Below are 8,334 nucleotides of genomic sequence, written 5' to 3'. Positions count from 1 at the left end.
GACATTGAATTTCACAGATAACAAATGACCTAAGATGTTTGACCAGATATGGGAGAGTTGGAGAAATGAGACGCGGGCGGCATCCAAACAATAAAAATAAATAAAACAAAAGCAATCTATTTGGCCCAATCTCTACCCTATCTATCCAAAATAAAAATGCAGAAGTTATTGAAAAGAAATCTTCGCGTCTAATACGCACTACCTAACCTACGCTGATCTCTGATGGGAAAACCAAAAGTACAGTGGGTGGAGCACGCCCCTTACCTAGTGTGTCTAATACAGAGATTTTCAAGCTACTTGTGCACAATGTATGTCGCACGACATTCTTACCTGTCCCACTCTCCAACCTCAGATGCGCATGACACAGACGGTAGACAAATGGAGAACAAATAACGGACAGATACCAAATTGTAACACACAGTAGACATATATCAAAAAACACAGACACACAGCACAACACAGAAATTCAGGGCCTCCAGAGTAGCGTCCTGTCACCACTTTTATGCCACGGTGGCAGCGGCTGGATTGGAGACCTTAGATGACGTCAAGGGGGGCACGGCAAACAGCTGGGCAGCGGTAGCCAATCGGAGCCACTGTATAAGTGGAAGCGGGAGAGAGGTAGAGAGCAAGCGAGCACAGAGAGAGAGAGAGAAAGAGACTAGCGAGAAAAAATATATATATATAAATAATAATTACGCAACACAGAAATGTACAGGAATGTAACAACTATAAATAATAGATATGCTGATTTCACAGAGCAATGCAAGTCGAATATAAAGATGTGATGACCAAGAAAACTAAACAGTGCTGATCATTTGTTTATTTATTTATTTAAAGAGAATTCAAGTTTTACAGGAGGGCTAATCATTTTGACTTCAACTGTACATCAGATACTGAGAGGATCAGTGTTTAGCAGGTTTCAATTATGAGTTGGTACCAGATTTAGAGCAAGTGATGCTGCTGATTTTGATCATTTTATGCGGTTGTTGGGTTTGTTGTTGTAATTTCTCTATTTCTACCATTCCTGTGTTCTGCCTATACAGATCCGGTGAAGTCACTCTGGTTGATGGAAGAAGTTAGTGTCGCTCTACTGAGTAATGCTCAGTTACAGACAGGAAATCAGATACTGTGGACGTTTGGGGATGAAAACACTCCCATAGCCGAAATCAAAGACACAGGAGAGATCATCTATTATCATGGACCTGATGGGAGATTCAGGGACCGATTAATGCTGGACAAGACGACAGGAGATCTCAACATCACAAACACCAGAACAGCACACACTGGATATTATAAATTAAAGATCAGGAGAAATGCAAAAACCTTATTCAGGAGATTTCACCTTACTTTCTTTGGTGAGTAACACTTAACTCCAAGTCTTAAGGTGTAGCAAAAGCCACTTTCACACAATAATACTAGTAAATTGGCATATATATTTTTTGGCAAAAAAAATTGTCAAAAAAATTCAAGAATTATTTATAGCTTATTATTTTTGTATTAGATTCATTGCAAAATGTATATTACATGTTGCTGTTGCTGCTTTTCAGTATGGCCTATTTAAAAAAAAATAATAAAAATCTGCTTGTTTCTGTGCTGTTGTGACAGATAACGCAATGTCAGTGTTGGTGATGATGGACAAATTAATCATCCTGAAGACCGATACTGAACTACAGCCAGATGATGAGGTACTGTGGAAGTTTGGAGATGAATCCTCTGTTATAGCTAAAACCAAAGGGGGGGCTAGAGAGTCCAATACGCTTCCTGGTCCAGGTGGGAGATTCAGAAACAGAATGAAGCTTGATCAACGGACTGGATCTCTGACCATCAAAGACACCAGAACCACAGACTCTGGACAGTATAAACTAGAAATCATCAGAAGTGGAAAGACCTCAGTCAAGTTATTCATTGTTACCATCTCTGGTGAGTAGTTTTTAATAATGGCCTTATTTTAGATTAACATTGTGCCAGTCATTTAGATCATGGCGGTTCTTCTTCCTGTTGTTCAGTTCCAGTCCTAATCAAATACTTTCAGGTAATATGGTGATTATTTTGAAAAACAGGGAAGGACAATGAATGAGTTATATGACAACAATATACTGAATTCTGTTGAGCGCATAGTATGTGATATTTTTTTTTTGCCTTTAGAGGGTGCATAGTCACAACAAACAAAGGCATAGTTTGATGATAGCATAAGTGAGTGTGGAATCATGGGAGTTGTGGTATTCATCTTACGAAGAAAGAAAGCAAATTGAGAGTGCTGAAGTAATTGCTAATGAGAGACAAACATTACGCGGAACTAAATTAGCAGAGCTTTTATTATGCCACAGTCCATTTCAAGTTTTTCTGCTTGTAATCACATGGAGAAGAAGCCACACTGTTTTATCACATAACTGACTAAATACATTTAATGCTGCTCTGTGCAGTCTAATAAAACACGTTACATATTGAAGGCTCGCTGCTGTTTTATATAAAAACCAAACCAGAAATAGTGTATGTAACATCATTAGCATGAACACACAGAGCATTTGAACAAACATTTGGGATAACGTAAATACAAAAGTCAGCATAACATATAACACTGTTCAAGTGTTTTTTGGATGTTTACAAAATAAAATCTTATATATTGTTCATTTAAACCACGGCGAATGAAGTTCTGCACAAGACTTTTGGCCAGCGGAGAAATTAAAATGGTCGTGCCCAACTGAGTCTGGTTCTCTCAAGGTTTTTTTCTTCACTCCCATCAGGTGAAGTTTTTTTTCCCTCTCCGCTGTCGCCACTGCCTCGCATGGTTCAGGATTGGTAGAGCTACGCATCGATGTATTTGCTCTTCAGTGTTTGAACTCTCAGTAATGATTAAATCACACTGAACTGAGCTAAACTGAACTGAACTGAACTTAAACACTAAAACCTGAACCACACTGTTCCAGTTACTGAACTACACTGTTCCAGTTACTATGACCATTTATGTGAAGCTGCTTTGACACAATCTACATTGTAAAAGCGCTATACAAATAAAGCTGAATTGAATTGAATTGAATTTAAACTATGAAATAAAATACAAATAAGTTAAATTATTTCTGCTTGCATACTATGTTTGCGTGTATTGTGCATAAAAGGTTTATTTATACATGAAATATAGGTAATATAAATATGTAAATAATTTTGAAGTATTTTCATCTGTGTGTGTGTGTGGTCAAATGACACACTATAGAGATTATGCACTTTTAAACTCATTGTGCAGTGCATTAATTTAGTGAGTTTGCATTTCATACCATATGAAACACTAAAATTTTTTTAACAACAAAATAATTTAAACTGTTTTCCAGTCTACGATTAACAAACAACGTTTTCAAATGATTGAATCACCAGACTACCAAATAACACCTGTTATAAGTACAATTGCATTCACTATCAGGATGAGACATAATAACATAATAATCAAAAGTCAAAAGTGCACCTATAGGACAAAATCCACTTACTTGTTTCAGAATTTTCAGTGTGAATGCACTACTTATACTATCTATACAACAAAATGGTGTAGAATAGTGCACAAGTATGCTATTTGGGACTTATTTTATGTAAATACATATTTTTATTTGCAGAAGAAACTTCAGAATTTGTGTTACTGTTATAGTTAATAACTAACTGTACTTTAAAAAATCCTCTGAATAAGATTGAAATTGTAGAAAATCTTGATATGTCTTTTTTTAAATACACTGACTTGAGACCTAATGTATATTAAATGCTACACATTTTTCACTGATCAAAGTATCGTCCATATACAAAATCCGAGCTTTTCTTTATTGTCATCATTTGTCCTGCTGGATTTCTTTCAGATCCTGCTGGATTCGGAAATGTGCAAGAGGAAGAAGCTTTGTTGTAGCAGGAACACTTCAGTGACAGTATTTAATTCCAGTCACCACAGATGGAAACCACAGAGATTTTGTGTTTGGACAGGACCTTCTACATTTCTGAGGGGTTCTAGGAGTGCCCTTCTACTCTCTTCCCGCCCCCACACTCCAATTCGGCATCCTGGTGTAATGTAACATTTTATTTAATGTATATCATAGATTTGTTTCTCTTGTGTATGTGGCACAGAAGGGAAATAATCACGAGGATAAAGTTACAAACTTTGCCTTATTCATGTTGCCAGATCCTGAAAAGGGAAGAAGAAAAACTATTTTTAAGAAAATGTATATTTTAAAAAAGAATTAAGGTGACACGGTGGTGCAGTAGGTAGTGCTGTCGCCTCTCAGCAGGAAGATCGCCTCGGCTGGGTCAGTTGGTGTTTCTGTGTGGAGTTTGCATGTTCCCCCCTGGGTTTCCACCAGGTGCTCCAGTTGTCCCCACAGTCCAAACACATGTGATACAGGTGAATTGGGTAAGCTAAAATGTCCGTAGTGTATGAGTGAAAGGACATCTGCTGCATAAAATATATGCTGGATAAATTGGCGGTTCATTCTGCTGTGGTGGCTGAATTAAAATGGTATATACAATTTAATAAGATTTACAACCAAAATAACTACCCTGTGGTCACTTAAAATAAGTGGACATGGCAACACTGCCATTGCTTAAACTATTAAAACTCCCACTTATAATCAATATTTTTTTTTTCAGAACATATGAAGCAATGATAACTATGCAAGCTTTTCTAGTTTTTCTAACATTCATATGCAAGCTTCGTTATCCAGGGGTCTGTTCTTTGTACATGGTTTACTCAGTTAGCTGGATTTGGTTATTGATGATGTAGGGATAGTTTACAGTTTAACCCAAAGAATGACCAGTCTGGTAGATGAAGAAGAGCCGGAGTCAGAGATTTAAATAAATAAATCAGGTTGACTGAAGATAGTTTGCAGTTTCATCAGCAGAAGCCAGCTTCAACACTCGCAATGAGTTCCTAGGCCGCTCTGCTTACAATCACCAATCAATAACAATTATACTCTCACATCATTAACTGCATCATACATACAGGTGTTCTAACCTGATTGGTTAAAACACAGAGACTAGGAACATTTCCACGTGAGGTTCGTGCGTACAATTCTGAACAATATCTAAACATAAACGTCAGACACCCTTTAGACTGATTAGAGCTGACTCCAGACCTGTGAAACGGATCAACAATCAAATAGAACACACACACATAAAGTATAATCTGTTTCTTATCCAAGGCTGAGTGTACTGTCAGCCGTCTTTATCAAATTGTTTAAAAACCAGTATAATCTACATTCAGACAGTTATATTCTTACTACACAAAGTCTATCTTGAATAAAATCACTTACATTTACATTTACATTTTGTCATTTAGCAGACGCTTTTATCCAAAGCGACTTACAAATGAGGACAAGGAAGCAATTTACACAACTAAGAGCAACAATGAATAAGTACTAAAGGCAAGTTTCAGGTCTGTAAAGTCTAAGAAGGGAAGTATTAGTAGTATTAGTATTTTTTATTTTTTTTTTTTTTTGTACAGTTAGTGTGATATTCAGAGAGGCAATTGCAGATTAGGAAGTGAAGTGGAGACTAAATAGTTGAGTTTTTAGTCGTTTCTTGAAAATAGCGAGTGACTCTGCTGTTCTGATGCAGTTAGGGAGTTCATTCCACCAACTGGGCAGATTGAGCGTGAACGTTCGCGAAAGTGATTTCTTCCCCCTTTGGGATGGAACCACGAAGCGACGTTCATTCACAGAACGCAAGTTTCTGGAGGGCACATAGATCTGCAGAAGTGAGTGCAGATAAGACGGTGCTAGGCCAGAAGTCACTTTGTAGGCAAACATCAGAGTTTTGAATTTGATGCGAGCAGCAACTGGCAGCCAGTGCAAATGGACTAGCAGCGGAGTGACATGTGCTCGTTTAGGTTCATTGAAGACAACTCGTGCTGCTGCATTCTGGAGCAGTTGAAGAGGCTTGATAGAGTTAGCTGGAAGCCCAGCTAGTAGAGAGTTGCAGTAATCCAGTTTGGAGAGAACAAGAGCTTGAACAAGGAGTTGAGCTGCATGTTCAGATAAGAAGGGTCGGATCTTTCTGATGTTATAGAGTGCAAATCTGCACGATCGAGCAGTTCTAGAAATGTGGTCAGAGAAGTTTAGTTGGTCATACATTAGTAAATGTTCACTTTAAAAGATTTAACCGTTTTAAAAGATTTAACCGTAAAAATAGCAAAATAACTTTTAGACATTTTGAACAGTATTAACTCGTAGAAATAACAATAGAAACAGTTGCTTCCAGTCCTCAGCCCTCAGTTCCACTCAAGGTCTCCATGACCTCTGACCTAGTTTGCTGGCTCCTGAAAATAGTTATAAAGACAGGCAAATGCACTGAACATTCTTAAATTAAGCAATGTGTTAACTTATTCATTAATTAAAATCAATTCACAGTTAAATACTGAGAAACAGGATGATGAAAAGGATAAACGTTGGTCCATGATGAGACAGATTGGAAAGCAGAAATCCGAATCCTTCAATGATTTGACAATCCAGGATCGTTTAGTTTTTCAAAACTCATCCGAGAGTTGTTGTCATAGCAACAGTTCTGCTAAGTAAGGTACGAAGAACAGACCCCTGGTTACTGGCATACAATCACAATTAGTCTTAAAATGAACAAAACACTGTTTTGGAACATTTTACTACTGACACAGTTGCTCCATTATATTGAATCATTACTTTTCTTTTTTGATTTCTAGACTTCCAATTCCTGCTAAACAGAATGCAGTTGTTTGTGGTTTCATCTTCTGGTGTTCTTCAGTCAATACATTTAGCTGATGTTGTTAATTTTTTAAAATATGCTCAATTAAATTTACATGGTACAATATTATATTCTTGATACATAATGCAATAATGTGTCTGCCTTTTAGGGTCCCTCAGCCTAACGTGTCTTACCAACAATGTAACTAGGGAAAGGCTTTTGTGATTTCCAGGAGATTCTGTCATGGGATGACTTAGCCAATTTTTTTAGTTTTTTTTCCCTTTATTTCTTTCTCTTGCTTTTTTGCATTATGTTTTAAGGGTGGCATGATGGCTCTGTGGGTAGTGCTGTTGCCTTACGGCAAGAAGGTCACTGGTTCGAGCCTCGGCTCGGTCAGTTGGCATTTTCTGTGTGGAGTTTGCATGTTCTCTCCATGTTGGTGGGGGTTTCCTCCGGGTGCTCCGGTTTCCCCCACAGTCCAAACACATGCGCTATAGGTGAATTGAATAAGCTAAATTTGCCATAGTGTATGTGTGTGTATGGGTGGTTTTTAATACTGAGTTGCAGCTGGAAGGGCATCCACTGTGTAAAACAGTGTAATGCTGGATAAGTTGACGCTTAAAAAAAAAAAAAAATCTTTTTTTGTACATTTAAGGGAGTAAATGTTATCTTTGTTTTGTAAGATTTATTACCTTTTTTTTTGGTAGTTATTACCACTTGAGTTACTGGCTTCTTAGGAGAGAGAGAGAGAGGGAGAGAGAGAGAGCAAACAAGGGAAGCGACAAAGGCTTTTAAGAATTTCTGTTTTATTATTATGTATATAATACTTTTTACATTTTTCTGTTTTATAAATCTCCCTGGTGCTAGAGAAATTTCCTAACAGTATTAACCAATGTGTGTAATATAGGTTGACAAAGGCAAAAAATACGCCTGATGCTTTACAATGTAAAGCTAAGACCAGATTAACCCAACAGATTAATGTAAACCTTTGACATTTTATTCCTTTAAATTAGAAAAAAAAAAGTCATAACAATAAATGTTTTCAATTTTTTTTTTTTTATTATATTTGTAATGTACAATTTGGTGGTGTTATTGAAACTTTGCATGTTCTGCCATGTATCATTAAATAAAATGTTTTTTTGTTTTTTTTTAATATGCAAAGAACCTCATGTGATTGTGTGATTGGCTGAGGGGTTGACAATACTTAACTTTATAATCATAATGTGTATTCAGGCTAAATATCCAAAAATTTAATTCTCAAAATAACAGTCACACTTTACAATAAGGTTCATTAGTTAAAATTAAAGCATTTACTAAGATGAATAAACAATGAACAATACATTTACTACTGTATTTATTCATGTTATTAAATGTTAGTTAATGAAAATACAGTAGTTCATTGTTAGCTCATGTTAACTTATGGTGCATTAACTAAACAAGCATAGACTTGGATGTTAATAATGCATTAGTAAATGTTCAATTATGATTAATAAATGCTAAGCAAGTGTTGTTCATGATTAGTTCATGTTAGTACATGCATAAACTAATGAACATTATTATAAAGTGTTACCAAACTAACTTTGATATAGCCTAGTATTTACTAATAAATATGCATTAACACTATTTAAGTAGGCCAATTTTTTGGGGGGAGGG

The 8,334-nt window shown here is 36.4% G+C and overlaps 1 non-coding gene across 3 annotated transcripts in view; it reads left to right on the top strand.

Annotated features, from left to right (window-relative positions):
* LOC100331974 (uncharacterized) overlaps positions 1–7,845 on the top strand; it is a 34,642-nt gene extending 26,797 nt beyond the window's left edge. For all 3 annotated transcript variants that reach the window (XR_015521482.1, XR_015521481.1, XR_015521480.1), the window contains 3 exons: positions 1,044–1,355; positions 1,606–1,920; positions 3,837–7,845. This is a non-coding gene — a transcript (uncharacterized LOC100331974). The remainder of the gene's footprint in view (positions 1–1,043; positions 1,356–1,605; positions 1,921–3,836) is intronic.
* Positions 7,846–8,334: the final 489 nt, after the last annotated feature.

The sequence above is a fragment of the Danio rerio genome, chromosome 22 (assembly GCF_052040795.2).
Source record: "Danio rerio strain M-AB ecotype USA chromosome 22, GRCz13ab, whole genome shotgun sequence".
Taxonomy (NCBI): domain Eukaryota; kingdom Metazoa; phylum Chordata; class Actinopteri; order Cypriniformes; family Danionidae; genus Danio; species Danio rerio.
Note: the sequence above shows the minus strand (reverse complement) of the source record. Positions and strands in the feature narration are given on the sequence as shown.